The sequence below is a fragment of the Sorex araneus genome, chromosome 5, assembly GCF_027595985.1.
Source record: "Sorex araneus isolate mSorAra2 chromosome 5, mSorAra2.pri, whole genome shotgun sequence".
Taxonomy (NCBI): domain Eukaryota; kingdom Metazoa; phylum Chordata; class Mammalia; order Eulipotyphla; family Soricidae; genus Sorex; species Sorex araneus.
This window is the reverse complement of record NC_073306.1, coordinates 116,151,286-116,163,647: the sequence shown is the minus strand read 5'-3', so window position 1 is coordinate 116,163,647 and position 12,362 is coordinate 116,151,286. Positions and strand designations below refer to the sequence as shown.

The window sequence follows — 12,362 nt, the reverse complement described above, 5'->3', positions numbered from 1 at the left end:
ACAGGTTATGTCTGTGGAACATGTGTGGCAGGGGTGGGTGTGTGTGTGTGTGTGTGTGTGTGTGTGTGTGTGTGTGCGCAGTGAACATCATTGCATAGCACCATGTTCTCAGCCCTTTGAGCTCTCCTTGGCGCTCAAGGGTGTTCTTAGTTGGAAAACTCCAACTAAGACCCCGCCTCCCCTACCCTGTGGAAAACAAGTGGTATCACTGCATGTATGTTAACACCAAAGGGATCACACCATGGGAGTGGTGAGGTGACATCCCGTTGATTCCTGTTTTTCTTTTCTTTTAAAATTCTTCCTTTGGGGGGCCATACCTGGCGATGCTCAGGGTTACTCCTGGCTCTATACTCAGGCATTGTTCCCAGCGGTGCTCAGGGGCCCATAGGGGATGCCACGGTTTGAACAGGGGTCAGCCGTGTGCAAGGCAAGCACCCTACCTCTTGTACTATCACTCTGGCCCCCGATTCCCATTGGACACATGAGGAAGTGGGGACTCAGAGGGCGAGAGGCTGAGCCCAACCCATCGTGACCTGGAGCGCAGCGCTCCACCCAGCTGTCCCTGGCACCTGCTGCTCCTCACTGCTCCGGCAGAGATGAGAGTGCTTCCTGCTCTCTCTGCTGCATGCGTGTGCCCTGCGTCACAGGATTTAAGGAGAGAAGCTCTGTTCGGGAGAAAATGGAGAAACAGGATGAGAGCAAAGTGCCATGGGAGATTATTAAGAAAGAGGCTAAGAGCAATGGTACTACTAATTTGCTGCGTGACTTTGAGAAAGTTCCTTACCTTCTCTGAGACCAACTTTCCTTTCTTTTATGTATATGAAAAAGCAGGCGTGTCACAATAGGAAGGCTAGGGCTGGAAACTCACAGGGCTTTAGGGGAGCACGGGGTGATGAACTTGAGGAAAGTGGTCCAGAGAGGATGGTACTAACAGGACAGCACAGGTGGAGCCCAGGAGAGGCCCCTCTTTGGCTTTGAGATCAGGGGAGTGAGGGGGGTGGGGCTCTAGCCTGAGGGCTGTCGCCTTCCAGTTTCTCAACAGAAGACAGAAATTCAGACTCCTGTGTTCTTTCTTGATTTTATTTTATTGTTATTATTATTATTATTATTGTTTTGGAGCCACACCTGGCGATGCTCAGGGGTTACTCCTGGCTCTGCACTCAGGAATCACTCCTGTTGGTGCTCAGGGGACCACCTAGGATGCCGGGGATCAAATCCCGGTTGGCCGCATACAAGGCAAATGCCCTACCCGCTGGACTACCACTCCAGCCCCTCTCCTTGATTTTATTTATTTATTTATTGCTTTTTGGGTCACACCTGGCGATGCACAGGGGTTACTCCTGGCAGTGCTCGGGGGACTATATGGGATGCTGGGAATCGAACCTGGGTTAGCCACGTGCAAGGCAAACGCCCTACCCGCTGTGCTATCTCTCCAGCCCTCTCTCCTTCATTTTAAATGTGGCAATTTATTTAAAAGAATCGCTGTGTAGAGCCAACTGATATGGACGTAGGGGTGAAACTAACCCACAAAGGAGAGGAAAAGCTACCCACTGTTTTCAAATTCGGTATCTGGAGACCCAAGTCTATGCCAGAACCTCTCAAAAACATTTAAAAATAACTGCAAATTATATATAAAAAAATCCCTGGTTATATGTTAAACAAACCGCAGTGACTCCACCTTGGGACAGGAGAGATAGTATGAGGTTAAGGTGTGTGCCTTGAATGTGGCCAGTTAGACCCCTGGCACTGCAAAAGGTCCCCGGAGCACCGCCAAGAATGAGCCCTGAGCACAGAAGAAAAAGTAAGCCCTGAGCACAGCTGGTGTCTAAAAACCCAATCATCTCTTCTCAAAAGTAAATGGATTCTTCCTTTTTCTTTCCTTTTTCCTTTATTTTCTTTTCTTTCAATTTCTGGGGCAGTTTTCTGGGCTCATTAGTGGATCTGCACTCAGGAATCATTCCAAGCCCGGGGGACCATATTTGGTACCAGGGATAAAATCCAGGTTGACTACACAGCAAGGCGGGTGCCCTCCCCACTATACTATTTCTCCAGCCCTGGAGAAAAAAAAAACAAAAACCTCTTCTTTAAAAAAATTAAGGATAGGGGTTGGGAGGGAAACTGGGGACATTGGTGCAAGGAAGTTGACACTGGTGATGGGACTGTGTTGGAACACCGTATGCCTGAAACTCAAGTACAAATAAGCTTATTATTCACATAACATAGGTTATATTCATTAAACATACTATAGCTTTAGTAAAAATTATAGTGCATCCAATATGTGGAATCATGTATGTCCACTACAAAGTCAGGGGCCAGAGCCACAGGACGGAGCATAGAGTGTTTGCCTTGCACACGGCTTACTCGGGTTTGACCCCCGGTACCACATATGACACCCAGACCCACCAGGACTGATCCCCGAGTGCAGAGCCAGGAGTAATCCTTGAGCACCACTGTGTGGCCCCGAAACAAACAAACAAACAAGCAATTCCCGGATACAGAGTCCCAGAGATGGTTTCCCAGCTAAGGCACCTGCCCTGCAAGCAGGTGTGTCTCCAGGGTTGCCATGCGCTGAGTGAGAGTCTGGAGGCTCTCCCTGTGCCCCGTGTCTCTTCTGTGACAACCAGTGCAGCAGGTGACTTCTGGCCTCGCCACAGACAGGTGTGTGAGCGCTGCAGAAAAAGGGGTGCACAGACTCTGAAGGACTGTACCCCTGCCAAGCACCGCAACTACCCGTGTGAGGTCCGCAGGGAGCGAACCTGGTCACCACCACCACCTCCACAGAGAACGGGGAGTGCGGGGACTCGAGGACATTTTAATGACATGGAAAAGATTTGCAATGCAATGCCGTTTGAATAAGTAAGATACGATCTGTATCTGTGCCATTGTCCTAATAGTGTTCAATTTTAAAGTGCATGGAAAAGAAGACTTTAAAAAGACACTACATGGGGCTGGAGCAATAGCACAGCAGGAAGGGTGTTTGCCTTGCACTGGCTGACCAGGGCTTGATCCCCAGCATCCCATACAGTCCCCTGAACACTGCCAGGAGTGATTCCTCAGTGCAGAGCCAGGAGGAACGCCCGAGCATCTCCAAGTGTGACCCAAAAAAACGCAAAAAAAAAAAAAAAAAGACACTAGGGGCTGCAGTGATAGCACAGCGGGGAGGGCGTTTGCCTCGCACGAGGCCAACCCAGGTTCAATCCCCAGCATCCAATATGGTCACCCAACACCGCCAGGTGTAATTCCTGAGTGCAGAGCCAGGAGTAACTCCTGAGTATCGCTGGGTGTGATCCAAAAAGAAAAAAAAAAAGACACTAATTTTGGGGGGGGGGACCAATGTTCAGGGGTTACTCCTGATGCTGCACTCAGAAATTACTTCTGGCAGTGCTCAGGGAACCATACTGGATGCTGGGGATCCAGCCTGGATCAGCCACATGTAAAGCAAACACCCTACCCACCGTACTATTGCTCTGGCCCCAAAAGACATTCACTGTATCACTGTATCACTGTCATCCCATTGTTCGTCAATTTACTCGAGCGGGCACCAGTAACGTCTCTATTCCTCCCAGCCCTGAGATTTTAGCAGCCTCCCTTACTCGTCTTTCCCAACGATTGGAGGCTCTTTCAGGGTCAGGGGAATGAAACCTATCGTTACTGTTTTTGGCATATTGAATACGCCATGGGTAGCTTGCCAGGCTCTGCCCGTCCCGGCGGGATACTCTCGGGAGCTTGCCGGACTCTCCGAGAGGTATGTATACATACATAGATATATATATTACTCTCTATGATTTGTTGCCTACTGTCTGAACTCCATCAAATATGGTGTGGTAATTATGGAAAATGGGTAGAAAGTGTCTTTCGGCCGCGTGGTCCGAAAAGCGGCCTGTAGCGTGGCAGTGGCAATTGGGTAGCGGAGGTCAGCTGCCAGGGCTGGCTCCCTTGGGGCAGGGAGGGTTCTCACCCGCTCCCCCTCTGGGGCGCCCCGAGTGAAAACAGCCTGGTGCGGAGTCCCAAAGACATTAAATTTTTTAAATTCTAACTTAAAAAAAAGAAAAAGAATTTTTGCTCTTCCATTGTTTGAGCATCTACTAAGTGCCAGAGCCAGGGAGTAATTTGCTGAACCTCTTTGTCCCCCTGCAGCTGAGAATGTGAGAACTCGTGGGTGGCCAGGAGGTTAACAAAAGCAGATTTTTTTTTCCCCTTCTGCTCCAGACTCCTTGGCCTCCCCATTCTAGCAGGCTTTAGCCATCCTCTTACATGAAAAAGATATAAGAGTTCCCCACTCCCAGAGAGCCATCTAGGCTTTCGGCCTGTCCCCCAAGGAGCACTGCTCATGACCCCACATGCAGCAGAGTGCTGGCAGTCCACTACTGTCGGTAGTGGGTGGACATCTGGAAGAGGCCGAAGGTGTGCCCACAAGGGAACGAGAAAAATGCAGATGGTCACCCGCTGGAACACCAATATAGAAGGAATGACCTGGACCTGGATTTCTCCTAAGGGGTAGATTCTGACAACAGAACAGGAGAAAACAGCTGAAAAGGAAAGCGCAGAAACTCACCAGTAGCACTGATATAGACATTTAAAGCACAGAATTATAGGGCTGGAGCGAGAGTACAGCGGGAAGAGCATTTGCCTTGCACGCAGCCAACCCAGGTTCAATCCCCGGGCATCCCATATGATGCCCCGAGCACCGCCAGGAGTGATTCTGAGCGCAGAGCCAGGAGTAACCCCGAAGCACCACCAGATGTGTCCCCAAACCAAAAAACGAAAACACAAAACAAACTGCATGCATTGTTTGTGCCCGTGTACATAGGTAACACACTAAGGACTGTAATTCATGGCAGGCAGGGTCCCTGGGATGGCAAAGAAGCAGGACCAGGGCAGACGTGTGGGAGACGCTTCAACTTTATCTCTTACGTTTAGAATTTTAGTTTTAAAAACCTGACAAGGGGCTGAGGAGATGGTTCCAAGGTCTGGAGCATGTGCTTTGCATGCTGGAGCCCGCAGATTACATCCGTGATACCACAGTCCCTGGAGCTGCACCAGACCCCCTGCACCTGACACATAAAACCGCGCGTGTGTGTGTGTGTGTATATGTATGTGTGTGTGTGTGTGTGTGAGTGAGTGAGTGTGTGTCGGGGAGTGTGTGTGGCTGGAGCCATAGCCCAGCAGGTAAGGCGTGTCCCGTGCATGCCACCAACCAGAATTTAATCCCCAGCACCCCCTGATGGTCCCCTGAGCCCAACCAGGAAGTCATCCTTGAGCGCAGAGCCAGGAGTAAGCCCTGAGCACCACTGGGTGTGGGCCCCCCCCAAAAAAACCAAACCAAAACAGCAAAAACACGTGAGCCAGGGACTTAGCTCAGTACTAGAGCTCTTGCCTTGCATGTGTGAAGCCCTGGATTCAAACCTCAACAGCTAAAAGGAAAACCCGAGGGAGACAGGACCAGAGTTAACATCTGCTCTTTTCAGGTGGAGTTCTTGGGGGATATATTAGGGTCCACACTTTTCTGTATTTGAACCTCTTCCCTGCAAGGGGGTCGTTGACAGAAAACTGGGCTAGGGAGCTGGTCCCTCTAACCACTGCGCAACCACTTCTCAGAGTGAGGATCCAACCCAGGTCCTCGCGGGCCTGAGCCAGACCTACCAGATCAGAAAAGCAGAGGCTGGGGCCCAGAAACAGGTGTTTTCACAAGCCTTGTAGAGTGGTTCTAACATACAGTAAAGTTAGTCGGTAACAGAGATGCCGCCGTGAACAGGCACTGAGCAGGCAGCCTCTCTCAGCAACTCAGCCCCAGCTTTAAACCAAGCCTGGGGCCGGGGAAAACAGCACATTCTTGCAGGTGTGGGACCTGGTTGGATCCCAGCACGCCTCGACACATCCTGGCACCTCTGGGTATGCTGGAAGCCCTGACTCCAGCGGTTCCTGTCACGAGGGCCCCCCCAAGCACCACACCACACCTTTGGGCCCTAAGCCTGAACCATCAGGCCCAGCTGGCTGAGTTAAGACTGGCCCCAGCCCCTAGCAGTGCCCGGGAGACCCCAAGCCCCTCAAAAAAAAAAAAAAAGACACAATAAAATAAGTCAGTAGGCCAGCGGTCATTGTCTCTCACGGCCATGCCACGAAACAGGCAGAGCGGTCCCACTCCACAAGCCCAGGTCCACCAGGCATCTGCCCAAGCCCTTTCCCAAACTGCAGCCTTGGAACGATGAAGGAGGAAGGAATTCAGAGACGGGTGGTTCTCACAACGCCACGGGCCACAGGGCCGGCCTGGCGCGTGTGTCCAGAAGCTTTAGGGGTTTGACCTAGACCTCCCGGGGGCTGGGCCGCGGGGCGGGGCTGGGGGGGCGGCGGCAGGGGAGGCCCTAGCTGCAGCCCGGCCCGGGTGTGTCGCCTCCAGGTCACGTCTGCAGCTAGCTGCCCTCCCCACTCCGGCAGTCGCCCTCCGGCCACCCCTCTGTGACCCGTCACCCCCTTCCCCATCCCCCCTCCGCTACCGGGAACCCTAAGGGCTTCCCCTCCGGGCCCGGTTCTTTGCTTCTCTTTTTTCTCTCTTGTTTTCTTGTTTTGCAGAAGGGGAACCTAGACGACTCCAGCTTAAAGCTTCCTTCCCCGGCTCGCCGGCTCTCCCGGACTCGCCACCTTCGCAGGTGGGCATCGCGGGAGCCCCGTCCGCCCGGGCTGGGCGGGCCAAGTCCAGCGCCCTGCCTGTCCACCGCGGCCCGACGGCGCCTCCATCCGCCCGGCCTCGCCTGCCCCTCGCCCCCAACTCGGGCGCCCCCCGCAGCCCGCACACCCTCGGGCCGAGCCGGAAGCCAGGGGGTCCCGGTCCCCCCGCCCCACCCCTCCACCCCCCCGTGCCCTGCCCGCCGGACTCACCTGGGCGCCCGCTGGTCGTCGGGCGGGGCAGCCCGGATCCTCGCAGCTCGAGCGGCCCCCCAGCGCGGCAGCCCGCGGGGTCGCGCCCCGGGAGGAAGAAGAAGGGCTGCAGGACGAGGGGCTTCCGTGTCCTGAGCAACCCTCGGGCTGGCCCCCACCCCCGGCCACTCGCACCTCCGACGCGCGCCTGGTCTGGGACCAAAGACCCCGAGGCGCGCACTGAGCCACCGCCGGCCCTTGCAGCAGGCGATTCTAGCCCCGCCCCTGCCCCGCCCCCTACCAGCCCCCCACGTGGCCACGCCCCGAGCCTAGCCCCACCCCAGGGAGCTTCGGCTCGGTCCCCACCTACGGGTCGGTTCCCACCTACGGGAGCCGAATTCCTTCACAGGTTCTCTCTCTCTCTCTCTCTCTCTCTCTCTCTCTCTCTCTCTCTCTCTCTCTCTCTCTCTCTCTCTCTCTCTCTCTCTCTCTCTCTCTCTCTCTCTCTCTCTCTCTCTCTTCTCTCTCTCTCTCTCTTTCTCTTTCTCTCTCTCTCTCTCTCTCCTCTCTCTTTCTCTCTCCTCTCTCTCTTTCTCTCTCTCTCTCTCTCTGTCTCTCTCTGTCTCTCTGTCTCTGTCTCTCTCTCTCTCTGTCTCTCTCTGTCTCTCTCTCTCTGTCTCTCTCTGTCTCTCTCTCTCTGTCTCTCTCTCTGTCTCTCTCTCTCTCTCTCTCTCTCTCTCTCTCTCTTTTTTTTTTTGCTTTTTCTGGGTCACACCTGGCGATGCACAGGGGTTACTCCTGGTTCTGCACTCAGGAATAACCCCTGGCGGTGCTCAGAGGCCCATATGGGATGCTGGGAATCGAACCTGGGTCGGCCGCGTGCAAGGCAAACGCCCTATTCCGCTGTGCTGTCACTCCAGTCCCCGCAGGTTTCTCAAACAGTGCTCTCAGGAAGTTCCTAGGCGAGCCCCCACACCCCACACCGTCCCTAGGATCCTAACCCTTAGAACCTCGCACTCCCCCAATTGTGATCTGCCCCCAAAGATCCTATCCCGAAGCCCCTTTTCCAAGTGCCCTAACACGTAAGCACACGCCGGTGTGTTTTTGTTCCTCCCGCCCAGATGCTGCAGATGGGGGCCAGGACCTCACACATGCAAGGATCGTGCTCTGCCTACGGCTGGCCCAGCCCTCTCCTCATCTATTCTAGTCCCTCTTCTCCCTGGAGCCTCAAAGATGAAACCTGGCTAAACCCCACTCTTCAGGCATTCTAACCCGCCCTCCCGAACCCCAACCATCTCCCCCTGCCAAGAGCCTAACTCTGCCCCTGAAAGGAATTTGAATTCCACACTTGTATTATTGTTGTTATTTAGGTAACATGGTTACTATAGTGTTAATGTTTGCCGCCATCACCAAAGTACCCAAGACACTTCATAATTGTCCCCATGTCACCTCTAGTCTGCCTCTTCATTATCTGTCCCACCCCCCCAACAAACGCACACACTGCTTGGTAATCTGAGTTTTACCATCCAAGATTTGGCAGAAGTCACACAGAACGGGGTCTGGCATCTGAAGGCTGTGTAACCTCACCCATGGGAGATTTTAACCCTGAACACAAAAAAATGGTTTTGATTTTTAATCACCAGAAGAATCCCAATTCCTCTCTTTAAAGGATCCTAACCTGGCTCTCAAGATTTATCACTTTATCCCAGGGATTCTAATCGCTTTTCTAAGCAATCCCCTCCCCCCCCCCATATCCCTTCTAAGGACCCATGGAAAGACTCCAACCTGCTCCCCAAGGGTTAATCCCACCTAGCAAAGGATCCCGGTCTTGCCTCCAAGGACCCACCCTGGACTCCCAACAGGCCAATCCCTTCCCCTCCTAGTTGGGAACCTCCCTTACCTCCCTCCCTAACCCTTCCTGCCTTTCTGCGGTAAGGTGGTGTCAGCGCCCCACCTTAGCCCGTTGCTATTCAAATGCCATGCAAAGTTTCTTGCACCCACAGGAACTGCCCTGCTTATTCCTTATGCCCCTGGGAGACAGACAGTTTCAAGGACTTCGCACTTTGAGGCTGAGGAAAATCAGGTTTGAGGTACCTGCCGAATGCCCTGTGTCCAGGGTGGGTAAGGGCAGGGCACAGCTGCCCTTGGAGAAGGGGGGACCGTCTCCCTGAAATCTGCTGAACGCTCCCCCAGAACGTGCAGGATCCCCACTGCTGCAGGCCAGGACAGGCTGCTGCCATCGGTCTTTCCCTCACTTGTTCCACAGTTCACTGACACAGTGCCGAGCATTCAGCTTAGCCCTGGTGGCTTTGAGGTGGCATCTCTGTGGTGAGGCTCTGTACTGGGTATGAATGAATTGTTAGCATTTCTGGATTCTGTCTTTTTTTTCTTTGGGGGTCACACCCATTGATGCACAGGGCTTACTCCTGGCTCTGCACTCAGGAATTTCTTCTGGCGGTGCTCGGGGGACCATATGGGATGCTGGGAATTGAACCCGGGTCGGCTGCGTGCAAGGTAAACGCCCTACCCACTTCATCCCCATTTCTGGACTCTGCCCACCCCCAGTTACACCCTCCCCCAGTTGGAACAACGAAAATTTTCTCTAGAGATGACCAAATGTTCCCTCGTAGGAATATGAATGGGATATGTCAGTTAGATAGAAGGGGCCCGGGGAGATAGTACAGGGGTTCAGGCACTTGTCTTGCACAGGCTGGCCAGAGTTCAAATCGTCTGCACCCATAGGGTCTTCTGAGCAGCACCAGTCACCCCTGAGCACAAACAAGTGTTGCCCAAACTCCCCACTCTGAAAAAAAGGAAGAAAGAAAGATATATAGCAGCTACAAAACATAATGCTTTTAGTTGTCTTTCATTGACCTGAATGCAGTCTATTCAGTTCTGTGTCCTTTTTCTGTCACTATTAGTGATACCTGTCCACACTGCTGAAGGTAACGGCCCTGGAATCAACGTCTACATCCTCTGTGGCGTATTTGCTCATGCCCCGAGTCATGAATATCTAGGTGGCATCTAACTGTACACCACCATCAGAAGAATAATGTTCTCCCCGCTGGTGGGCCTGGGTGAGAATTTTGTAGACTCTCTTTGCCAAGAAGAGCAGATGCTTGGAGGATCCCAGCTTCCTGGACTCCTCGTCCCGTGTCTTTCTGTCTTCGCTGGCTTGAGGGGATCATCCGTTGATTTTGCTCTGAGTTGCCCGAAGCAGACCCTTCACATGGATCCAAGGGACTGAGTTATTTGGAAGGCGGCTGTGCTTACCATTTGAGCACCAATCCAGTGGCAAAGTTCTTTAGGAGATGCAATCAACTAAAGGGGAGCGGGTGGGTGAGACAGGGAAGGGATGGGACCAGAGAAGGGAGGAAGTTACAATTGTGGGCACCCAGCGCTCACTGGGAAACTGGGTTTGCTAATCACTTCAGTTACCCTCCTGAGCTCTGAGGGAGCCCTGTCATTTCACACCGGCCGTACTGTCCGGCGCCGCTGGCCTTGCAGGGGCTATCTGTCCTCCAGCACTTCCAGCCTGCCCAGGCATGTCCAGGAAACATCCTGGAGAAGAGACACATGTAGGTTATGGGGATGTGAGAGGAAGGTTCGCTACTTTTCTTCTCTAAGTTTGATGCCAAAGGACCTGACAGAGTAGAAATACTCTCTTAGCAACAGCCAATTTCCTGTTTATTTTGTTATTACCTAATGCTAATAAAAAACATTCTTGTACATCTTCTGCAAACTTTCACTAGCTTGGGCTGAAGGTACAGGACCATATACAGTTCCCCGAGCAATACCAGGCGTGACCCCTGACCACAGAGACTTAATACCAGGAGTGACCTCTGAATGCAGAGCCAGGAGTAAGCCCCAAGCACCCCTGGGTGTGCCCCCGCACTCGTCCCCCCTACACACACAAAGAAAAACTCATCAACTTAACTGTAACAAAATTTTATAAATAAAGTGCACCAGGTGCACCTAATCACACCTGGTCCACTGAGACCCCCTGAGTGCCGATCCTAGCTCCCGCTCCCCACCCCCACCCTGCACGGCCCATTTCTGTTCCTACAAGATGAAAGAAACGATGCACCAAGAGAAGCTTGCCAAACTGCAAGCATTGGTGGGAAAGGAGCTGCTCGCACAAGAAAAAAGGTCGTTCACAGAAGAGCAGATGATAAGAAACTTCAGCTCAGCATGCCTAGTATTGAAGAGGTGAATACACCCATAAACCAAGGAACAGGGACCCACTTTAACAACCCGAGAGTTAAAAAAAAAAAGTTAAAAAAAAATGGGGGCTGAAGCAATGGCACAGCGGGTAGGGCGTTTGCCTTGCACACGGCCGACCAGGGTTCAATTCCCAGCATCCCATATGGTCCCCTGAGCACGGCCAGGAGTAATTCCTGAGTGCAGAGCCAGGAGTAACCCCTGTGCATCGCTGGGTGTGACCCAAAAAGAAAAAAAAATAACAACCCAAAAGTTCAAGCATCTCTGGCAGCAAACACTTTCACCATTACAGGCCATGCTGAGACAAAGTCGCTCACAGAAACGGTACCTGGCATCTTAAACCAGCTGCGTGCAGTGTGACTCATTTAAGGAGGCTGGCTGGCTGGAGCTCTGTCCAAACAGTCCACTTGCTACTGGAGAGGATGAGGAGGATGAGGATGATGAAGTTCCAGATCTCGTGGAGAATTTTGATGAGGCTTCCAAGAATGAAGCAAATGGAATTGAGTCAACTTCTGGAGATTAAACCCGGAGAAGTTACCGAGAGCTGCTATTTTCTATTATGACTGCTTTTAAAAATTCTGTTTAAAAATTTTGTTAATAAGATCTGGATCTAATATTTTTAAGCTCAAGCCTCTTGGACCCTGAGCTCTTTTCAGTTGTGGCTTACATACAAGTCATTCTTTGCAGTTAATTAATAGGAAGAAGCCTGGGAATAAAGTTTGAAACAAAGGTTAATAAAGTTCTCTGCCTACCACATGGTGATTCAATAAAAGAATAAATTAAAAATAAATAAATAAAAAATTAAAAATAAAGTTCTCTGCCTAGTAAAATATAAAAATAAATAAAATGCATCATTATAAATGTTCTGCTTGGTGAGTTTTAACAAATGTCTACACTGCTACCCAAATAAACATACAAAGAATTTCTATCACCCCCACCCCCGATGTTCTCTTATGCCCTAACATAATAAATTTCTAGCATCCATTGCTGTAGCGAAGGACTGACTGACTTTTGGTCATAGATTTCCATTTGTTACATGTCTCCGGATGTTGCTGTGTTCATTACTGGGTAGTATTCCATAATACTGACATAGCACTGTAGCACTGTCGTCCCGTTGCTCATGGATTTGCTCAAGTAGGCACCAGTAACATCTCCATTGTGAGACTTGTTACTGTTTTTGGCATATCGAATACGCCGAGGGTAGCTTGCCAGGCTCTGCCATGTGGACAGGACACTCTCAGTAGCTTGATGGGCTCTCAGAGAGGGACGGAGGATTCAAACCCAGG

General features: G+C 51.9%; 1 protein-coding gene and 1 pseudogene across 1 annotated transcript in view; one reads left to right on the top strand and one right to left on the bottom strand.

Annotated features, from left to right (window-relative positions):
* HCK (HCK proto-oncogene, Src family tyrosine kinase) overlaps nt 1-7,049 on the bottom strand; it is a 48,359-nt gene extending 41,310 nt beyond the window's left edge. Inside the window, exon 1 of the mRNA XM_055139466.1 lies at nt 6,877-7,049. The gene's annotated coding sequence lies outside the window, so the exon portion shown is untranslated. The remainder of the gene's footprint in view (nt 1-6,876) is intronic.
* A 3,875-nt stretch (nt 7,050-10,924) lies between these two features.
* LOC129404987 (transcription factor BTF3-like) lies at nt 10,925-11,599 on the top strand (annotated as a pseudogene).
* The last annotated feature ends 763 nt before the right edge of the window (nt 11,600-12,362 follow it).